This window comes from Delphinapterus leucas, chromosome 13 (genome assembly GCF_059928025.1).
Source record: "Delphinapterus leucas isolate spDelLeu-1000000601 "Yukka" chromosome 13, BTC_Dleu_Yukka2, whole genome shotgun sequence".
NCBI lineage: Eukaryota > Metazoa > Chordata > Mammalia > Artiodactyla > Monodontidae > Delphinapterus > Delphinapterus leucas.
In genome coordinates, this window is record NC_143141.1 from 34,095,255 (window position 1) to 34,118,620 (window position 23,366).

A 23,366-nucleotide genomic window follows, 5' to 3' on the forward strand; every position below is an offset into this window, starting at 1 on the left:
CCACCTTGAGAAGTTTCTTTAGCATTTGATTCAAAGCTGGTTTGGTGGTGCTGAATTCTCTTAGCTTTAGCTTGTCTGTAGAGCTTTTGATTTCTCCATCAAACTGAATGAGAGCCTTCCCTAGCAGAGTATTCTTGATGTAGGTATTTTTCTTTCATCACTTTAAATATATCTTTCCACTCTCTTCTGGCCTGCAGAGTTTCTGCTGAAAAAGCAGCTGATAACCTTATGGGGATTCCCTTGTATGTTATTTATTGCTTTCCCCTTGTTGCTTTTAATATATTTTCTTTGTATTTAATTTGTGTTCGTTTGATTAATATGTGTCTCAGCCTGTTCCTCCTTGGGCTTATCCTGTACCTCTTTGTTAAACATTTCTTGCATCTTCTTGGTTTGTGCCTCCATTATTTTTCCGAGATTTTGGATCATCCTTACTATCATTACTCTGAATTCTTTTTCAGGTAGATTGCCTATCTCCTCTTCGTTTAGTCGTTCTTGTAGGTTTTTATCTTGCTCCTTCATCTGCAACATATTTCTCTGTCATCTCATTTTGTCTCACTTACTGTGTTTGTGTTCTCCTTTCCACAGACTGCAGGATCATAGTTCCCCTTGATTCTGGTGTCTGTCCCCTGGTGGGTCCAAGGGCTTGTGTAGGCTTCCTGGTGGGAGGGGCTGATGCCTGCCCTCTGGTAGGTGGAGCTGAGTCTTGTCCCTCTGGTGGGCAGGGCAATGTCAAGAGGTGTGTTTCAGGGTGGCTGTGAGCTTAGTACGACTTTAGGCAGCCTTTTTCTTTGCCTTTGTGGTTAGTCTAGTTTCACTTGCTCAGAGGGCACCACATGCAGAGGCCTTGCACCTGGCACTTAAGATGCGAGTTACTAGTGTGAAATGGCTGCACCAACACCTCAATTCTGGAAAGTAGTTTTATGATATTAAGATAGGGAAGGCTTTCCCAAGGAGTACATTAAACCCAGAATACCTAAAGGAAAACATTGGTAGATTTGACTACAAAAAATTTTTGAAATAGCAAATAGCAAAAAGAATAAAGTTAAAAGACAAATGGGAAGGAAATATTTGCAACAAATATCAAAGGATTAACATCCATGACATATAAACAGCTCTTTAAATCAATAAGATATCATGAGGGAGAAAATGACCAAAGATGCAAAGACTGTTCCTAGAAAAAAAATATAAGTGGCCTAAAAACATATATGTGTATGTATGTATCTCAGAACCTCACTAGTAATTAAGGATATGTAAATTTAAATAAGATAATATTGTTTGGCTATCAAATGGGAAATTTTTTAAAGATTAAAAATATGTGATGTTACTTGTAATCATATAGGCACTTTAATCCCTTCCCCAGTTGATGTTTGTCTAAGTTGTCATATAAATTGCATCTACATGTGTTGAAAAGGTCACCAGACACTTTTATAACTTGAGCTTTAAACAGTCAAACATATTTTAAACAATCTAAATGTGAAAATAATATGTTACATTTATCTAGTTATTTACTATTATTGTTGTTAACACTTCATTTCCTTCTGAGGATCTGAATTTCCATCTGGTGTAATTTCCCTGCAGCCTAAGGAATTTTCTTTATAGCCCTTCATCTAGACTGTGTCTGGTAATAAACAAAACAAAGCAAAATAAAAGGACTTCTTAGATTTCTTTAATCACGGAATGTCTTAATTTGGCCTTTATTTCCCCTTGCAAGTCACCTCTCCAAAACTGATTCCCCTGCAGAGAGTCCTCAAATAGTTATTGTTATTTTGTATTATTATTTGGTTCAGAGTTTTTATTGTAGGCAGTGGGAGGAATGGTCTGTACAGGGATTCCGCCATAGCAGAACTGGCCTCTGTTTCTAGCATCCCTGTGTATATTTTATTATCTATAAACAAAATGTTCTAGTACTATGACACAGATCACCCACAATCCAATGCCATAAATTACATGATGTCTACAACTTATAAAGAACATGTTATTTCTACCCCCCATCCCAAATAAACATTTAAAAGTAATATCCTTATGCACTGCTAAATATTATCATTGCTATTCATATTTTGATAACCGTAACAAATATGTCATAATCTTCATGTATCCATTTTTTTCTGGAGAGAACATCAGTTTTAATGAAAAATAAGGTATAGAAATAAAATATTTAAAAAATATGTGATGTTATTGTATTACAGTAAAGCCCAAACTGTGTGGTAGCTTGTGTCCAAAGATGGCCTCCAACAAAAATAAAATTCCTCCTTTCCCTCTATGCATGGTGCTCCTCACATCAAGAGGTGAAGTTTACTTTCTCCCCTACTGAATTTGGGCTGGCCTGTGACTGCTTTTTTCAATAGAATGAGGTGGATATGATGTTTCTGGGACTTCTGAAACAAAGCCTAATAGAATAACTTCTGCTTCCCTTTTTGCGAGTACGTCTTCTCTGAGTCCAGTTACTATGCTGAAAGAAACACAAGCCACATGGAGAAGTCATGTGGAATAGAGCCAAAACACTTCAGCTGCTAGCCCCAGCTGAGCCTGCATCAGCTACCAGCCATGTGAGTGAGCATCTTCCAACCCACCATGACTTTGATCACTAAGGAACAGGACCCAATTAACGTTTTACAATACAATTAACAGTACTTTCTCTTTCCTAGTGAGGAGATGGCATAGTTATGAGGGCCAGGAAATTATTAATAGCCCCAGCCCACCAGTTGTTGAGGTGGCATTTATTTTGTTCATAGTGTTGGTCTCTGATAAGCCCCTGAATTGAACCCATGTGCCCATCAAATTGCATCCATGATGGGCCCAATCTATGACTGAGCTTTGAGACGGGCACCGTGCACTACAGCTCCAAGTACACTGGATTGTGCTATCTGTTTCATACTTCTCACCTTGTTCTTTGCTCTGGGGTGACCTGGCCATGTGGGACCTTGATCCACCTATAAAATAAACCACAACTTCGCACAAGTTGGGAAAATGAGTACAGCCTACTTGGAGCCCACTTACCTCATCTACTGTGCATGGGAAAGGAGAACTTGTAAGGAGCAAGTTCGAGCAGTTAGCTCCCTTTCTACCAGTTAGATGCCACCAGTGTTTGAAAGGGAAGTCAAGACGCAGTCATCCTCCAAAGGATAAATAATGGTCCCTCAGTATGTTCCACTGCCCTACATACACTTGAATTCTCCCGGCTTCTGGGTTAGGTAAGAATAATCAAGGAGCCTGTGGATATCTGTTTTTCACCTGCCCAATATCCCTTTTCCTATTGGAGAACTTTCCCTTCCCCATCCTTAATGGTTCTAGCAACATTATCGATCTTGGTGCCTTGCCTACCTCCTGGTGCAGGGGTGGAAAGGTGACCTAGGCCTCGACAATTGTGGTGCTTCCTCCTACTGTTCCCAGTAGTCAGTCAAATGAGTGTGCATGTGACACAATTATAGCCATTCGGAGTCACTACATGAGATGTGCTAGGATCATGGTTGGGGAGCAAGGCTCTGTCCTTTTCTGGAACTGAATGTTACGAGAATCATAAAGTCAAAAGCTGCATGTGTCCATCTTTCCTACCAGAGTTAGAGAACCTGCTTAACAATGAAACTACCACAGAAGACAACAGTGTGGAGAGAGAGAAAGAGAAAGAGAAATAGGGCCTAACGACGTTTGAACACCTAGATCCAGCCGTGCTGATTCTAACAATAATCCTGAGGCTTTTCGGTAAGATGAACCAATAAATTCCCTTTTTGCTTAAGGGAATTTCGAGCTGGGTTTCTGTCAGTTGCATCTAAAGAGTCTTGACTAGCAAAGGGCACTACCCTTGATCCTTCCCTGATGTCTATATCTTGAATTCTGTGAAAGGGAGAACGCTAATTATTCACCCTTATCCAGACAAAATATAATCATTCTTCAGAGCCCTTGATCATCAATTTTAGGAGGGGGTAAACAGGGTGGGGCAATTCTCTTAATATTTCATATGGAGTATCTGAGAGTTAGAAAGAGAGATGAGGGGCCTTCTGATAATTCAGTAACTAGTCAATTCAAAATACATACTGAGTAGCTGTTATATAATTAGTGTTATGCTTGCCATTATGTGAGAGTACAAGATAATCACCACCATCAAGTAAGGGATCTCAGGGTGACAAGATTTATACACATGTAATACCTAAATAGCCATCCCAGGCTTAACACAATTTACAGGCCAAAATAAAATACACCTGGTAGCATGTACTGTAAAAATTTGAGGAATTTCAGGATTTCCTGTTCAGATGATGGAAAACCTCAAAGAAGAGTCTTGGAGAGCATTAGCTTTTTTTTTTTTTTTTTTTCTCAGCATTAGCATTAGCTGAAACAGGAAATTTTGCTCCTTTGGGCAAAGGGACAGGTGGAAATTGTGGAAACCACAGTTTATTCCATTCCTATTTGTATGTCCTCTCTATGCCCCATAAAGTCTGAAACCTGCTGTTGTTCTTATTTATATTGTGGTCTTTTCCACTCACTGTGTGCTCTTCAAAGACAAGAACCAGGTCACATTCACCAGTGAGTCCCCAGCATCAAGTTTGTAGCTGGTATAGAATAAATGGTCAGTAGGTAGGTGTTGAATGGAGGGATGAATGGATGAGGCAGCATCACCTAGATCTGAGCTCTTGGAGACCCACAGACCATTCCTATTCTTACCTCCTTCCTACATTTCCTGTTTAACTTTCCTCTCTACCATATAAGTATGCGTAATATATATGTTGTTTGCCAGGATACAAGATGCAAATAAGTGCTGGGGAAGTAACAAATTAGAGTCACTTGTCCTACCTATTTCCCTAGGCCCTGAAGTCCTGGCTCTGCCAAGGGCTCCCTGCCCAGGGCCAGAAGCTGCTCTCTCTCTTGCCAGCTTGCTGTGCTGACAGCTATAATTGCTAAATGAACAGTCTGTGTTTCTATGTAGGCGAGAGGTTCTCAAAAGAGTATTTGGGCTCCTGCAACCCCAGGAAGGGAACACGGTATTATGTCATCAGAAACTACCACCTCAGCAGAAGAGGTCAGCCTTGGATTTTCTATTACAGGAGGGCTAAATTTGGAACCTGGAGGCATTCTTGGAATTTTGGTTCACAAAGTACAGTGGAACCCTTCTGATCATTGGGAAAGTGGACGAGCTTTGCTTTCAGAATGCAAGTTCCTATATAAACACAAAGGCTTGTGAAAGATAAATTGGGTAGTGGTGGTGTTTATGGGCTCATATTCACAACATGAATCTTTAAAGTTCATCCATAAATAGATACTTGCTGGACATGTGCATGTGAGGTAGAGAAATCAAGAGTTCTAAAATATGACCATTAAAGAGGTGGCAATTTTATTGAGGAATAAATCAGGCAGTCACAACATGTAATTAAAAATGCCAGGCAAAGAATAAGGATCACATAATAGATGCAAGCACTAAGGAGAAGAAAAAAATCATTACTCCCAATGTCCTTAAAATAGATGAATTTGCAAATGAATATTTAGATCATTGAAATCAGTATAGACCTAAGAAACTTGTGGAGAAATTCGGAAACTATCAATATTTTATCAGCCAGCTCTAACCTCAAGTTTATTCTGCAAAGTCTCTTTATGTTAAAGACCTGTGGCCAAAAGTTTCTGGTCAACACTAATAATTGATAACATGTTCACCCACATAGTCTTGATTTCTCATTAGTATAATCATTTATTACATAGTTGTATTTTAGTTTCTGATTGATCCATTTATAAAAGCTAATGTTTTAGCCTTCTTTTTTTTCTTTTTTTTTTTTCTTTTTTTTGCAGTACGCAGGCCTCTCACTGTTGTGGCCTCTCCCGTTGCGGAGCACAGGCTCTGGATGTGCAGGCTCAGCGGCCATGGCTCACAGGCCCAGCCACTCTGTGGCATGTGGGATCTTCCTGGACCAAGGCATGAACCCGTGTACCCTGCATCGGCAGGCGGACTCTCAACCACTGCACCACCAGGGAAGCCCTGTGCCTCCATTCTTTCTCTGAGATTTTGGATCATCTTTACTCTCATTACTCTGAATTCTTTTTCAGGTAGATTGCCTATCTCCTCTTCGTTTAGTCGTTCTTGTAGGTTTTTATCTTGCTCCTTCATCTGCAACATATTTCTCTGTCATCTCATTTTGTCTCACTTACTGTGTTTGTGTTCTCCTTTCCACAGGCTGCAGGATCACAGTTCCTCTTGATTCTGGTGTCTGTCCCCTGGTGGGTCCAAGGGCTTGTGTAGGCTTCCTGGTGGGAGGGGCTGATGCCTGCCCTCTGGTAGGTGGAGCTGAGTCTTGTCCCTCTGGTGGGCAGGGCAATGTCAAGAGGTGTGTTTCAGGGTGGCTGTGAGCTTAGTACGACTTTAGGCAGCCTTTTTCTTTGCCTTTGTGGTTAGTCTAGTTTCACTTGCTCAGAGGGCACCACATGCAGAGGCCTTGCACCTGGCCTGTCCAGAAATAACACATATTGCTCCCATTTACATTTCATTGGCCAAAGCAAATCACATGTTCATGCCTAACTTTAAAAGGGAAGGAAAAGTACAGTCTATCATGAGTCTAGAAAAAAATACTGGAGTATTTGTTAATGATCTTAACGAGAGGCCCAGGACCTATTTGCTATGGCCCATTTGGTTGTCACCCCTAGTCAATGCCCATCCAGTGCCCCAGGCCCCTCTGTCTCTCTTTGTTCTTGGAAGAAATTTCCATTCTTTCACCCCTATTCACTCATCCTACATTGGCTCTACAACCTGGCTCCTGCTCTCTGCGTTTCCCCTAAAATGAGCTCCCAGGTATAGGATCCCTACTTTTGCCTCTCATTCTGGTCTCTACCTTTTGGCTTCAGCCCACATAAAAATCAGAAAGACTTGCTCTGCCCACATGTCATGCCTGGAACCCACCAAAGCTAGATTAGTCCTTGTCTGTCCCCCTTCTGATAGTGGAGGTTTAGATACTCAGAGGCCCAGACTTGCAGCTAGAGGACAAATACCAAAGCTGTGTCCAAGGAAGGGTGCCAGGGCTGAGGAACTTGGCCAAATCTAGCCATCATGCAAGGAGCCAGAGCCAAGAAACAGGATCCTGAGACAAGGTCAGGGAGCCGGGGAACATGAGAGCAAAAACCAGCAGGGTGAACACTGAAAATAGAAACTCCGTAAACAGGGTCCCATATTCACACTTTATGGTTTTCTAATTAAATCACTTTAATCAAAATAAGGCCTATGCATGTTTTACAAAATCAGTTGGTTTTCCAAGGCTTCCAGTGAAAATCACCAGTCCCCTCCTCCATCCTTGAGGCAACTTTTTCAACCTTTTTACCTTTTCTTTTGATAAACTTTTTTTTTTTTTTTTTTGCGGTATGCGGGCCTCTCACTGTTGTGGCCTCTCCCGTTGCGGAGCACAGGCTCCGGACGCGCAGGCTCAGCAGCCATGGCTCACGGGCCCAGCCTCTCCACGGCATGTGGGATCCTCCCGGACCGGGACACGAACCCGTGTCCCCTGCATCGGCAGGCGGACTCAACCGCTGCGCAGGGAAGCCCCTTACCTTTTCTTTTGATGTATCTTCATGTATTAATAATTTGGTTATATATTTATTCTTGGATTTTTTTTAGACTATCTATTTAGTCTATCTAATGCCTTTCCACTGTGAAATAAGGGGAATTAGCTCTCTTATGCCACTCACTACATACTTTCCCTCTCCCTGTCTTCCCAGTGTGAATCCATATTCAGTGCCAACATGATTCTGACTATGCAAATATTGTCATAGAGGCAACAGGGCCTCTATATAATAAGAGTAAGAACTCTGGAGATAACAGTATCTGAATCCTGCCTCCACCTTTAGCTGTGTGTGATAGGCTAAATAATGTCTCCTCAAAGATGCTGATGCTCTAATTTCCAGAATCTGTGAATATTTTACTTTACATGGTAAAAGGGACTTTGCAGTTGTGATTAAGTTAAGGATTTTGAGATGGAGCAATTATCCTGGATTACCAGGTGGGCCCAGTGTAATCACCAGGGTCTTATTAAGAGGAAGGCAGAAGAATCAGAGTCAGAGAGAGAAGAGGTGAGGATGGAAGCAGAAGTCAGAGGGAGAGAAAATGCTACACTGCTGGCTTTGAAGATGGAGGAAGGGGCCACGAGCCAAGGAATGTAGGTGGCCTCCAGAAGATGGAAAAAGCAAGGACATGGGCTCTCCCTTAGAGCCTCCAGATAGAACGCAGCCTGCAGACACCTTGATTTTAGCTCATTGAAACTTATGTTGGACTTCTAGACTCTAGAACTGTAAGATAATAAATGTGTATTGTTTTAAACAATTAAGTTTGTGGTAATTTGTTACAGCAACAAGAGGAAATGAACACACTGTGTGACAAGGTATTTAACCTCTTTGTCAAAGATTTCTGATCAGCAGAATGAGGTACTGTGAGGATTAAATGAGTTAATAAATGTAAAATATTTAGAATAGTGCCTGGCACGTAGTAAGCGCTATGTGTGTATTTGCTATTATTGTTTGTAGCTAAGCCACCAAGGGTAGTATAATTATGTGCCTTTTCTTTTGTCTTTTTCTCACACTTATAATTCCCTCTTAGTCTTCTATGAATTTATCACTAACCCGCAGCTATAAAATTGCCTGTTGATATGGCCATACATATAGCTGACATATCCATTCCATTTTTTTCTGGGAGACATCACTCCTGGAGTCCCAAGTTCTCTTCTCCACTGCAAGCAGGTTGCTCTCTAGGACTGTTGCACAGCTACTGCCCCTTCATTGTCTTTCTGGGGATTCCCTTCATTTTTCTCTTCTGTTAGATCTCCCGCTTTCCTTGGTTTTGTGTCTTCCTCTTTCTTCTTCTTCTTATGTTATTTATTTATTTATGGCTGTGTTGGGTCTTCGTTGCTGTGCGCGGGCTTTCTCTAGTTGCTGTAAGTAGGGGCTACTCTTTGTTGCGGTGCATGGGTTTCTCATTGTCGTGGCTTCTCTTGTTGCGGAGCACGGGCTCTAGGTGCACAGGCTTCAGAGTAGTTTAAACCACTCTGGTTTAAAGCTTCGTCTGATTAAGTAATTTAAACAGAGCCTACAAGGAATGCTTAGCTTCTTCAGAAAAAAATTACTTGTCTGCATACTAGCCTCCACCATACCCTCCAGAAACACGCTTTCAAGCATTGAAAGAACACTATCAACAGAGAAAAGGCAACCCACAGAATGGAAGAAAATATTTGCAGATCATATATCTGATAACAGATTACTGTCCAGATACATACAGAACTCGTACAATTCAAAAGCAAACAACAACAAAACCAACCTAACTTTAAAATGTGCAAAGAACTTGTATAGATATTTCTCCAAAGGTATACAAATGTCCAAAAAGCACATGAAAAGATGCTCAACATCACTAATAATTAGGACAATGCAAGCCAAAACCACAATGAGATACCACTTCACATTCATTAGGATAGCTATTATATGAAAAAAAAAAACCAGAAAATAGAAAGTGCTGGCAAGGATGTGGAGAAATTGGAACCCTTATGCACGGCTGGTGGGAATGTAAAATGGAGTAACCTCTGTGGAAAACAGCAGTTCCTCCAAAAAGTAAACATAGAATTATCATATGATCCAACAATTCTGCTTCTGAGTATATACCCAAAAGAATTTAAAGAATGAAAGGACTTGAACAGATATTTGTACAATCATATTAGCATTACTCACAATACTCAAATTCTATTGGCAGATGAATGGATCAACAAAAGGTTGCATATCTATATATGCAACCAGATACTACTTAGTTTTAAAAAGGAATGAAATTCTGATGCATGCTATAATGCTATACAACATGGGTGAACCTTGAAGACATTATGCCTACTGAAATAAGCCAGACACAAAAGGACAGATATTGTTTGATTCCGCTTACATGAGGTATCCATAGTAGTCAAATTCATAGAGCAGAAAATAGAATGGTGATTTCCAGGAAATGAGGGAAGGGGAGGATGGGAAGTTAGTGGTCAATGGGTACAGAATTTCAATTTGGGATGATGAAATCATTCTGAAGATGGACAGTGGCGATGGTTTCACAACAGTGTGAATATACTTAATGCCACTGAACTGTATACTTTTTAAATTTTTATTTATTTTATTTTTGGCTGCATTGGGTCTTCGTTGCTGCACACGGGCTTTCTCTAGTTGCGGTGAGCAGGGAATACTCTTTATTGCGGTGCGTGGGCTTTTCATTGCGGTGGCTTCTCTTGTTGCGGAGCAGGAGCTCTAGGCGCGAGGGCTTCAGTAGTTGCAGCGCGTGGGCTCAGTGGTTGTGGTTTGTGGGCTCTAGAGTGCAGGCTCAGTAGTTGTGGTGCACGGGCTTAGTTGTTCTGCAGCATGAGGAATCTTCCTGGACTAGGGATGGAACCCATGTTCGCTCCGTTGGCAGGCGGATTCTTAACCACTGCGCCACCGGGGAAGTCTTAAAATGGTTAAAATAGTAAAAAATTTGTTATGTGTATTTTACCACAGTAAAAATAAAAGAAATACCCTTAAAGAATGAAGATTTATCACTAGGACAGCAGTGGGATGTGGCGAAGGGTTGGTGGACTCCTGTTGTCTCCCTTTCTCCAGCTGACACCATCCCCTATAACTACATGACTGGTTATTGTCTCCTTTCTGTCCCTATGGACTCCTATCTAGTCTGTATACTGCCACCAAATATCCACAAAGCTACCTCCCCCCTTGTCTTTTGGCTTCCATAGTTTCTGATAAGCCTGATGTAGTTCTTGTCTCCCCCTCCTCACCTCCACCATGTGATGTACCTTTTTGCTCTAACTGCTTTTAAGACTTTCTCTTTATCATTAGTGATATCCAGTCACGAAGTTATAAGAGACAGTGTCAGTAGTATGGAGGGAAGCAACAAGAGCCCACCAACTCTTCCCCACATCCCATTGCTATTCTGGCAATAAATCTTCATCCTTGAAGAGTATTTCTGATTGTGCAAGGACACCATACTGACCTGAAGACTCTGTTTTTCAAAGCTGTGGATCATGTAAGTCCCTCGCTCACTATACACCTGAAGCCGCCTTAGGAAAATAAGCAGTGGAGGGTATGGGGAAGTCATCCTGGAGACAGATTTTTTTTCTAAAAGAGACGTGTTTCTTGTAAGATCTACTTATTTAATCAGATAAAGCTTAAAACCAGAGTAGACAATCCTAAAAGGATATATACCTAATAACCCAAGTTGGAAATGCAAGAAGCAATATGACTAGTGATTCTAGAGTTGTGCAGCCTAATGGCCCTGGGAATGGTACCCTCTTCCCATTCTTCACATTATTCATATCTCTGTTCAATGCTCCTTCCTCAAACAGCTCTTAAACTATTAAACCTAAAACAGGCATTCCCTTAACCATTTCTTAACCCTGCTTTATTTTTCTTTGTAGTGCTAAGTCAAAGCATATTTTATTGTTTAAAAATTTTTTTAAATTTTATATTGGAGTATAATTGATTTACAATGTTGTGTTAGTTTCAGGTGTACAGCATAGTGATTCAGTTATACATCATATACATATATCTATTCTTTTTCAAATTCTTTTCCTATTTAGGTTATTATAGAATATTGAGTAGAATTCCCTGTACTATACAGTAGGTCCTTGTTGATCATATATTTTATATATAGTAGTGTGTACATGTTAATCCCAAACTCCTAATTTACACCCCCCCCACCTTTCCGCTTTGGTAACCATAAGTTTGTTTTCTTAATCTGTGAGTCTGTTTTGTAAATAGTTCATTTATACCATTTTTTTAGATTCCACATATAGTGATATCATATGATATTTGTCCTTGTCTGACTTACTTCACTCAGTATGATAATCTCTAGGTCCATCCATGTTGCTGCAAATGGCATTATTGCACTCTTTTTTATGGCTGAGTAACATTCCATTGTATATATGTACCACATCTTCTTTATCCATTCCTCTGTCGATGAACATTTAGGTTGCTTCCATGTCTTGGCTATTGTAAATAGTGCTGCAGTGAACATTCAGGTGCATGTATCTTTTTGAATTATGTTTTTCTCAGGGTATATGCCCAGGAGTGGGATTGCTGGTTCATATGGTAGCTCTATTTTTATTTTTTAAAGGAACCTCCATACTGTTCTCCATAGTGGCTGTATCAATTTACATTCCCACCAAGAGTGTAGGAGGGTTCCCTTTTCTCCACACCCTCTCCAGCATTTATTGTTTGTAGACTTTTTGATGATAGTCATTCTGACTGGGACATTTTATTATTTATTGGTTACTTGTTTATTGTCAGTTTCCTCAGCTAGAGAATAAGCACCCTGGGTGCATCTTCATTGTCTTGTTCATATCATATACCCAGAGCTTAGAGCCTGGAACATCGTAGCATATGCTCAATAATGTTTGTTAAATGAAAGAATTTATTTAATTATTTATGTATTTACTTAATTATTATATTTAATATATTACATATATATTTATCTAATTACTGTATTATTTAATGAGCTTACTTAGCTGTTCTTGTCATTTTTATCATGTATCCACTCATTTTGCAATCACTTACTAAGCCTCTACTTTGTGTTATGTACACAGTTAACAGGAGAGGTGGGGAGAGACAAAGATGTGTAAGGATTTCCATAAAGAAATCCCCACTTCCTGAAGGATAAAATTCAAAGTCCTTCGCAAGCAAAGATTGGAATCCGTAGATCCAAAGGGATAGTAAGGTTTTATATATTTTTTAACATTCAGAAAGCTAGATTTGTCTCTAGAAATGTGAAGAGTGCCTGTGCTTCCCTCCAGCCCCTCCAAGGAACCCAACTCCCCAAATTTCCTCAATGGAGGGCCGCACCATGTCCCAGTCAGCCTCGCTCAAAGCTCCTCCCTTGGTAATTGACAGCTGGGGGGAAACCCACTGAGGCCCGCCTCCACGCCCCTCCGTGCTAGACTGAGTGACGCAACCCAGTGGGAGGGGCTGCTGGCTCAGCCAATGGAAGGAAACGGGAGCAAGGGCCTGTGTAAACAAACCCAGAGGTGCTGCGCCTTGGGCTCCTCCCCCACGTGGGGACCCGAAGGATCCTTGGCCCAATGCCTATACTGGACTAACGTAGAGTCCTTTCAGCCAATCTGAGCTCTCTCAAGGAGGTGCTCCACCCCGAGGGAAAGAACTCAGGGAGCGAAAAGACAGGCATTAACACCAATCAGAAGCTGGAACTTCTGAGGGAGTGGGCGGGAACTGCTTCACATTTAGACCAATAAGAAGCACACGTGCTCTTCTAGGTGACTGAGCGGCATCCTCTTTGGTCCAATAGACGAATGGGGCGGTGCCCAACAACCAATGGCTTGGGTTCGGGGGCGGGGTGAGGACCAGTGTGCAGTAAGAGGTAACCTAGCGAGTGATAGCGGCGCTCGTTGGGTGCTGTGGCTCACGCTTTGGTACTACAGGCCGAGACTGTTCTGGCGACGGCGACCTCTGCGGCGACGGCTCAGGTTCTCGGAGGAGTAGCAGAGTACGGTCTGGAGGAGGGGCTTCTGGTCAGCCCAGGTGGGCTCGGGCGCCCGGGCTGCCGGGGAGGGGACGCGCGGGAAGCGCCGCTCTCCCGGCTCTGGGGGCACACTGCGCCTCCCTTTCCGCTGCCGTCGGGGCTGTGAGGGGCGGGGCGCGCCTTCCCGAGCTCCCGTGAGGAGGGTAAGCCGGCAGGTCCCACATCGTGGCCCTCGACGAGAAGGGGCATCCGCCGGCGTCAGTCCCTGCCCCTCGGGGGTGCTAGGCGGTCTTTAGTCCCTTTCTCCCCGCGCCGGCGCGCTATTCTTCCCCCGCCCCCAACTTCCCTGACCCCCCCCGACTCAGCCCCCTTCTAATACTCGGACTGAAGTCTCTGGCTTGCGAGTCCCTTTACTGCCCGGGTGCGACACTGCCAGGCAAATTGACGAGTGCTGCCTTCTGCCGTCCCCCTCCCGGAGATGGGAAGGGGTAGGAGTTGCGCATTTTCGCCCCTCCCCCATTCGCGGGTCCCCCTGCATTATTTGCGTTTCTTAAACTCCCTGCGTTCCCACGTTACTCAAACCTTCATTCTTTTTTTTTTTTGGCTGTCTTCTTTTTTAACATGTTTATTGGAGTGTAATTGCTTTACAATGGTGTGTTAGCTTCTGCTTTATAACAAAGTGAATCAGTTATACATATACATATGTTCCCATATCTCTTTCCTCTTGCGTCTCCCTCCCTCCCACCCTCCCTATCCCACCGCTCTAGGTGGTCACAAACCACCGAGCTGATCTCCCTGTGCTATGCGGCTGCTTCCCACTAGCTATCTATTTTACGTTTGGTAGTGTATACATGTCCATGCCACTCTCTCACTTTGTCACAGCTTACCCTTCTCCCTCCCCATATCTTAAAGTCCATGCTCTAGTAGGTCTGTGTCTTTATTCCCGTCTTACCCCTAGGTTCTTCATGACTTTTTTTTTTTCTTAGATTCCATATATATGTGTTAGCATACGGTATTTGTTTTTCTCTTTCTGACTTCACTCTGTATGACAGACTCTAGGTCCATCCACCTCACCACAAATAACTCAATTTCGTTCCTTTTTATGGCTGAGTAATATTCCATTGTATATATGTGCCACATCTTCTTTATCCATTCATCTGTTGATGGACACTTAGGTTGCTTCCATGTCCTGGCTATTGTAAATAGAGCTGCAGTGAACATTGTGGTACGTGACTCGTTTTGAATTATGGTTTTCTCAGGGTATATGCCCAGTGGTGGGATTGCTGAGTCGTATGGTAGCTCTATTTGTAGTTTTTTAAGGAACCTCCATACTGTTCTCCATAGTGGCTGTATCAATTTACATTCCCACCAACACCTGATTTGAGTTAGGGACCTTGGCCACTTGTCTTCATCCTTCCCTTAAGCGAGTGAGCCCTTTACTCCCTCCCATCCCTTACATTTCATCTTCATCTCTCATGGAAACTAACATTTTCTACTTGCCCCTTCCAGACTCCTGGAAGGTGAACGCAAGAGAGGCAGAATACACTGTACAGGGAGCTTTTCAAGGTTGGGGACTTTAATCAGTTTTGTTAATGGTAACCCATTCTTCCCTTCCTGAAAATGGCATTGATCATTATATCTTTTCTAGAATCTGTCCCATTATAGTTGTTTTGGTGATAATTTTTGAAAATGCAAATGAGAAGGGTTTACTGGAAGCAAGAAAATTTAAAATGTATCATTATTATTTTTTAAGTAGATAGAATTGGATTATACTTTAAACAACTTAACTGGGGTGTCCGAGAGTGTGCAATGTAGGTAAGGGCTTGACCACCCTACTTTGTCAAGTAGCTGTATGGTGCTATGTGATTTGATCACACCCAGCCTGTGGATAATATAGCATTAAATCTGTTTAAAAACAGTGCTCTCTATTCCCCTTTCACAGAGAATTTGTATTCACCTTCATAGTATATCAGTTTGGGTTCCAATAGTGTTGGTTGTAGCCATATGTTTCTAGATAAAAGTATAAATTATGTTGTGCCTAAATAAAATATGCCAAGAATTTTATGGGGAAAAAGTAACATTCAGTTTTGATTGAGACTTAAAGTTTTGAAAATATGAATTTAGATGTTGGACAGTGAGGATTTTGTTTGAGGGGATGGAGGAAATGAAAGTACTGGGATAAGCCTGACAGGTCCTTTACCCTGTGTGCAGGGGGGGAAGAGGGAAGAAAGAAAACACACGTGTACAAAGCCTAGTAGATTCTAACTGTGCTTAGTTTCATGACTTTACATAAATCGCAGTTGTTTTTCCTACTTCTTAGTGGGGAAATGTAAGCAGTGAGTTTAATATCACGTCCACTGTGTTTTGGCCAGAATTTTGCAAGCTTTTGTGAAAAATTCTTATTGTTTTCCTTATCCTATTTGTGACATATATATCAATATGCCTCCTTGTATTTTACTATTTTAAGACTGTATCTTGTATATAAAGAAATAAGTCTAATAGAGTGAATTAAAAGGAGTCTTTACTCTGAAGAGGCAGCATTGTCTAAAGGACCATATGTTTGAGCCCTGTTAATACAGAAAATCTCACTGAAAAGAGGAAGATCTTAAAACTAACAAATGTCCAGATGTCTAGAACAACAACAAAAAAATTATGACAGAATTATTAGCAGTCATCAACTAGAAGTCCTATGAGTTGGTCACTAATGTGAATTGGTATAAGGCTGCAGTTGAAAACCAAAGTTCAATCTTTTCAGGTGTGTTTGTGCTTAGTAATTACTCGTTTGCAAATGTAGAGTACTATAGTTATGATTTCTTCTAGAGACCTTGTCTTTAAGGAGCTCATAGTTTGGTGGAAGAGAGACCTGTAAACCAAAAATTAAATGCAGAGGGAGAGCTTCTGCAGTATAAGGTGTGTACAGGGCAAAGAGAAGCACTGTGGTCTGGTGTTCTGTCCTCATCTCCTACTGCTCTAGACTTTCTAAAGTGCCATTTCCCAAACTACCTGTTTATTTCACATACCTGGGCCTTTCTCTGTAGGTACTGTTCTCTCTTCCTGAAAGCCTCTTCCACGTCTTATGTGCCTGGTGAGGTTCTATTTCAAAATCTTCTTGAAGCCTCCCACTCCCTACCCTCCATCCAAATAATTATTTTCTATATTTTTTTGTTACCTTGTTATAAGTAATTACAGTTGATTCTCATTATTCATGGTGATTATGATCTATAAAATCACGCAGAACACTAAATTAGTGAATATTGAACCATTGCTCCTAGGGAAAATATGTACATTTCTCACATAGATTTAATCTTAAATCCTAAATACAGCTCATCCTGGTAGATTCTGTTTCTTTATTTTACAAAAGAGAAAATGAGGTGCAGAAGTGTTAAATGACTTGCCTGAGGCCAACCCCTAATAAGTGCCAGAGTTAGGATTCAGACCCTACTGGCCCACGAGCCAGAGCTTCCTGCGCTACACTGCACTGCCCCCTACTGTCTGTGTCCTCAGTCATCCCCATGAGAGCTGAAACTAAAAAGCAGAGCACTGCCTAGTTCGACCTTAGCTGGGAACGTGCTCAGGAGTGACTCAAAATTTTGACTCAAAATTTTTGACACTCTGTGCATGTCCGTGAGTGACTGCGAAAGCATCATCAGTACTGATTTGGGGGTTACAAATAAATTTTAGCAAGTAGGCAAATTCGCAAGTACAGGATTCACAAATAATGAGTATCAGCTGTACTTGTAAATAAGCCCTGGAATCTATTTCTTGGTAACTTTCCCTGCAATCCACTGTAGAATGTGCCTTTAGCTTCTTTGAGAGTTCATTCTCTTATTCATTTGTTCAACAAATATTTATTAAGCATTTACTATAAGCCAGACTCTGTTTTAGACTGTGGTGAACAAACTAGAGATTAAGCTGCTGCCTGGGACTTCTCTGCTGGTCCAGTGGCTAAGACTCCACACTCCCAATGCAGGGGACCTGGGTTGGATCCCTGTTCAGGGAACTAGATCCCACATGCTACAACTAAAGATCCCACATGCCGCAACTAAAGGTCCCACGTGCCACAATTAAAGATTCCATGTGCCACAACTAAAGATCCCGCACCGGCAACGAAGATCCCGCGTGCTGCAACTAAGACCTGACGCAGCCAAATAAATAAATAAATATTTTTTTTAAAAAAAGCTGCTGCCCTTACAGATGTTAAATTTGAATAAGAAAGACAGACAGCTAACAGTCTGGAGCTCAGGAGAGAGGTCTAGTTTGGAATTAGAGATTAACTTGACCAAGGTGAAACCCTTTATGGTCCCTCCCACTTCACATCCCCTAGCATACTGATTTCCAGAACATTTGTGTTCTACTCTGTGCATACACTCTTTTGAGCCTCTCTACTTGTTATTAGTTGATTTTGAGGCCATTTACCCACGTAACTGGCAGGATATTCTAGAAGAATCATACTGATCTGGTCTTTAATTTCTGCCTTTGCCACCTACCAACTGAGTGACTTTAGTCAAGCTGTTGAACTTTTAAAGCCTGTTTCCTAGTTTCAGAAGTGGTGATCTGATGTGCTAGGCCCTTGTGGGTTGCAAGGAAGAGACACACATATTACTTTTGATGATGAGGGTTTAATGTAAACTAGAATGGGATATCATCTTAGCCACCATATTGTCCCTTGGCCCTAGTGCTTTCACAACCTTATAGGACAATAACTTAGCAGTATTTAGGATAGGTTTTAAGCTCTGGAGACCTACCTTCTTTTACTTTGTTCACCCAGCATTTGTGTTTCCTAAGAGAGAGTATCTGATTGGATTGGTTTGTCACCTTCTAAAATGGAGAACCCCTGTTGAGAAGAATTTTGAACCAGGCCATGGCCTAGGTGATCTCCCTCAATTTCAACCTGTAGATTGTTCTTAGTTAGAGCTCTGAGTCTGGTCCAGGAGTTTGTGACCAAAGGAGTAGGATTAGTTTCACGTATTATCTATGACACAGACTGTAGCATATACAAAAAGAACCCCTTGGAGACAGTTTCTTCAGAAAACAACTGAATATAGAGTGGTCCTTAGAGTTTTTCATGGACTTCTGTCCAATTCAGGTACCTATCTAACATGGTCATAGACAGTGTCTAATAAAGCACCTAACAAAGTACCTGACACATGTCAAATACTGCATAGATATTCCTTTTGGTGTTGCATTTAACATTATTATAGTGTGGTTATTTGTTCACATGGCTGTCTTCCTTACTAGACTGTGCTCCACCAGGGAGGGTTAACATCTTCATCCTCTATCTTTGGCACTTAGTTCAGTGCCTGATACATGGTAATAAATGTACAAATGTCTAACTTGAGGAATTCCCTCACTCTTCCTAAAAGGATGGAAGGATAGGAAAGCTTCCCGGAGAAGGTATTGTTTAAGCTCATTCTTAAAGAATGAGTAGGAATGTTTTCCAGGTGAATAAAACCTTGAGGCAGCAATCCAAGTAGGGACTAGCAGGTGCGAAGGCAGAGATATAAAAAGATAATGAAGTTTACTATATGCTCCTGGTAGATTAAGACAACAAACAAAAAGCAAACAAGCAAAAATTACCTCAGGAAAAAACTATCAGTGGGCTTGGCCAGAAGACCTGTCACACCTGAATTAACTATGACCACAGCTGCTCAGTAATGGATGCAAATTTTAGGGAGAAAGTGTAATATTCTCAAGTTGTTGGCAGGGTATCAGTAACAGTTTAAAAATACAAATATTGACTTTTGGGAACTATTACAGTGAGTGAAATTGTTTACTTCAGCATGAAGTTCATATATGTCCTGCACTGTTCAAAGTGCTGAAAATGTAATCAAACTTATTCTCAAGTAGCTCACAAGCTAACAAGGAGACAGATGGATGAACTGATTTATTAGGTAAGTGAAGTAATAGAGATATGAATAAAATGCTGTCTAAACCAGGAGAAAGGAGTATTTCGTGATATGGAACTCTGGGGGAAGATTTCCCAAATGAGGTGGTATTTTTTTTTAAGTCTTTATTGAATTTGTTACAATATTGCTTCTGTTTTATGTTTCGGTTTTTTGGCCACGAGGCATGTGGGATCTTAGCTCCCCGACCAGGGATCGAACCCGCATCCCCTACATTGGAAGGCGAAGTCTTAACCACTGGCCCGCCAGGGACGTCCCAAATGAGGTGGTATTTGAGTTGGGCCTTCGTAGTTAAAGAAGTACGGGTGCACTGTACTGAAAATAGGGACTTTATGAAGATAATTTGTGGTAGGAAAGATTTAAGAATTATCCATATTTGCCATATCTGTTTTGGGTGTTCAGGTAATAGTTACATTTATTCAAGCAGTTTCTCTGAGCATAAGATGTGAATAGTTATGCCATAGTAGAATTTTGTGTCAAAATAAACTGGGTTAAACAAAGGTTTCTGAAATGCAGGACATCTCTAGAGCCTTTATTATATTAATGTCTTTTGTGAAGCATGGCTCTCCAAAAGGGCTACGTTGTATTTAACCATGGCTTCTCTCCCCATCCCCACCCCTGCAGCATACCTATACATCTTTTGGAACAGGATTACATGAGACATAGTTTGAGGAATGATGAATTAAAATATATTTTTACCAAACCAAGATTTATCGGTAGTCTCCATGTCCACTGTAAAATAATGTATAATTCTATAATCTTATAGAAAAGAAGGAGAGACATTTGGAGAGAAAGAATACATTTTAGCCAAAATATCATCATCTTGGTCAATAAGTCCCAAACTTAAAAAACATTGTTATATGATCACACCCTCCCTTGAAAAGTATGGCTTATTCATATTTTAAAATTCTCTAAGGTGATCAGAGACACCCTGGGGCATTGCAGAAGTAGAGCAGGAGTCCATGGTGGTGGCAAAGGCAGAGGTCATTTTGGAAGTGGTACTCTTCCACCTTGAGAGAATGCTTCTTTTATTATGCATTCATTTTAGGCCATGTTAGACATATTTTGCCAGATGGGTAATTTATTTAAGAGGATACTGAAGATCCACACCCTCTTCTGACTCTGGAATTTTGGGGGTTGTATGCCAATGTTCTCTTTTCAGTAAGATTTGGTTATATGAGCATTAATTAATGACCCTGCTGTATAATTTTAATTCATCTGTCAAATTCTGATTATGTAATTAACTCCCAAGGTATTGTTAAAATTAAGGAAACAATGATCATGTTTTTGATAGCACACTGAATTTGAAGTCAGAAGATCTATGTTTGAGATTTGTCACTGCCAACTTTCTATTTGAATGACCTTGGGCACAGCTGTCTAACCATCTGTGGCCTCCTTTTACTTTTTTCTTCCTTTCCCATTTTGACAAAATGAAAGTACATAGGGTTAGTATAAGAATTAAATGATGCATATAAACATACCTTATGAACTCTGAGGCACTATGCAAATAAAAGACAGACTGAAGGAATGGAATGTATCCAACTTAATTTTCATTAACATTTTATTTTTAGTTTTTAATTTTGTATTATAGAAATAATACGTATTTACCATTGTAAAATTAGAAAGCATTGATAGGCAAAAGGAGGGAAAAGCTACGAAGCACTTCACAGATCTACCATACTGAGATGATTAACATTTCGATGGATATATTTGATGGATGTGTGTGTCTGCATTATTTAAAAGAAATGGGTTCATCCTGGGTGTTTTGTTTAGTCACTTTATTTTTATAAGTCCCCTAAGAGTACATTTTCTTGGTTCAAGGAATTAAGTCTTTTGCTACATATTGCTGTATATAATGAGAACTATAATAAGAAAAGGAGCTGACTTCTCAGGCTGGTGAACGTAGGACCTTGTGGTAATCTAATATCCTGCACCACTTCAGAAGCTTCATGCAAGGCACATTCAGAAATGAACTTGATGTATGTACATAGTTATGCTTGGTATTGTTTGTAATAAAAGGATGACTCCAGTGTGTCAACAGGAGCTGGTTAAATAAACCTTGAAACATCCAAATCATGGAATGTTGTATAGTTGTGAAAAGAATGAGGAAGAGAGAAAGAAGGGTAGAATAAGAATATACATTGCTTATAATTGCAAAAGAAATTCTGAAATGATATATAAGAAACCAATGAAAGAAATAGGAGTGGGATTGGGATTTTGCCATATGCCTTCATTTATATTTTATATATTAAAAAAATTTGAGTCATGTTTTTGTATTACCTTTTAAAAAAATGAGTGAATGAATGAATGAAATGGAGTTAAGAAAAAGAAGAAAAAGGGATCTGAGCTGCTGCCCATCTCTTTGATACTAGGTGAATACATAGCAACAGTAGAAGAGATTGGAAGAGAGGCCCTAGGAAGGAGTGGCAGCCTTGTTTTTCTTCTTTTACTCAGTTTTGTATATTTAAAAAATATTTTGAGAACAATGAAATGATTTGAAACTGTCAAATGGCAGTACCCATTGCTTCAATAGCTGCATTGCTTTCTTTTTCATGTTCACTTATAGTATTTTTTCATATGCATACATATTATTTTTAATTGTATTTACACTTTTAATATTTCTAAACTTATCTGATTGTATTTTTTCCATGTTGCTATAGGAGGACCTTTAAAAAAAATGAAGGTAGGGCAGTTTTATCTAGTGCACGTCCCCAAAGTGGTCTAATCTACCTCAAGGGGCAGGAAATTCACACCCTCTAGTTTATATGTGACATACATACATGAGGAAAAATAAGAAAAGGAAAAGATTTGAATATGTATCAATGAAAATAGCATTTCTCCTTGATTATAAAAGAAAACACTTTTTTATAATAATTCAGAAAACAAAATATAAAGAAAAATGTCTTACATCTTCCACCCAAAACATTCTATTTTCTGCTTTTTGGACCTTTTTTATGCATATAAAATTAAAAAAAAATTATATATATATATTTCTCCCAACTATTGAGATGCTCATGTAGTTTTTTTTCCTTTGCCTGTTAATATGGTAAAATACATTTTCATATTTCTTAATTTTAGACCATCCTTGCATTTCTGGGCTGAACCCTATTTGATCAGAACTTTTTTGTTTACTTTTAAACAAATTTTTAAATAAATTGCTTGACTTTATTTGAAATTATATGTTTGTAACATGGAAATTGGCCTGTGATTTTCTTTTGTGTTATTTTTGTTCTGTTTAATGTGTTGAGCTACCTGTATACTAATCATTAGAAGGTTCTCCATTTGTCTGTGTTCTGAAACAGTTGCATGGGGATTACCTGCTTTTTGAAAGTAGGTACTTTGTGGACTATAGACTGGTCTTGCCCACCCTTTAAAATGCATTAAGGGAATTCTCTAGCTGTCCACTGGTTAGGACTCCGTGCTTCCACTGCAGGGGGCACAGGTTCTATCCCTGGTCGGGGAACTAAGATATCCCGAAAGTCGCGTGGCGCAGTCAAAAATAAATACGTAAAATAAAATGCATTAAAATCAGGGGAAATGAAGTTTTAACATAGTGATTGCAGTGTAAACAGAAGCAAAACAGTGTAATTATCTAATGAGAACTTTTGTTTGATAGTGGTGTTCTCCGTGTCTTTTTGCTACCAAGGCTAGTGCTGAGGTTACACTCACCATCTGAGGGTTTACCAGATGTAACTCTAGTTCTGAGGTGTTGCACATATACTAAATGTGCCTACCAGGGCTCTGCTTTATCCCCACAGAAAGCAAAAAGTAATGCAGTAAAAATCTACGTAGCTAGGAGATTTTGAAGAATGGGGCATTCTGGTTTAATTCTATTAACTTTGGAAATATAAAGGTGAAAAAAATCCTGAATTTTAACTCCCTATTGAAAGCAGTTCTAATACGTAGCAAATAATTCCACTTTTCTTCTTTAGTAACTTTGATATCTTCAGACCTAGTTGATGTTTTATTATAGAATCACTGAAGTGTATTAGGCGCATATTTGAAGATCCTGTTTTAGA

At 40.2% G+C, this 23,366-nt stretch overlaps 1 protein-coding gene across 1 annotated transcript in view; it reads left to right on the forward strand.

Annotated features, from left to right (window-relative positions):
• The first annotated feature begins 13,145 nt into the window (after nt 1-13,145).
• The window catches only part of PAIP2B (poly(A) binding protein interacting protein 2B), a 46,328-nt gene continuing 36,107 nt past the window's right edge, over nt 13,146-23,366 (forward strand). Inside the window, exon 1 of the mRNA XM_022561311.3 lies at nt 13,146-13,503. The gene's annotated coding sequence lies outside the window, so the exon portion shown is untranslated. The remainder of the gene's footprint in view (nt 13,504-23,366) is intronic.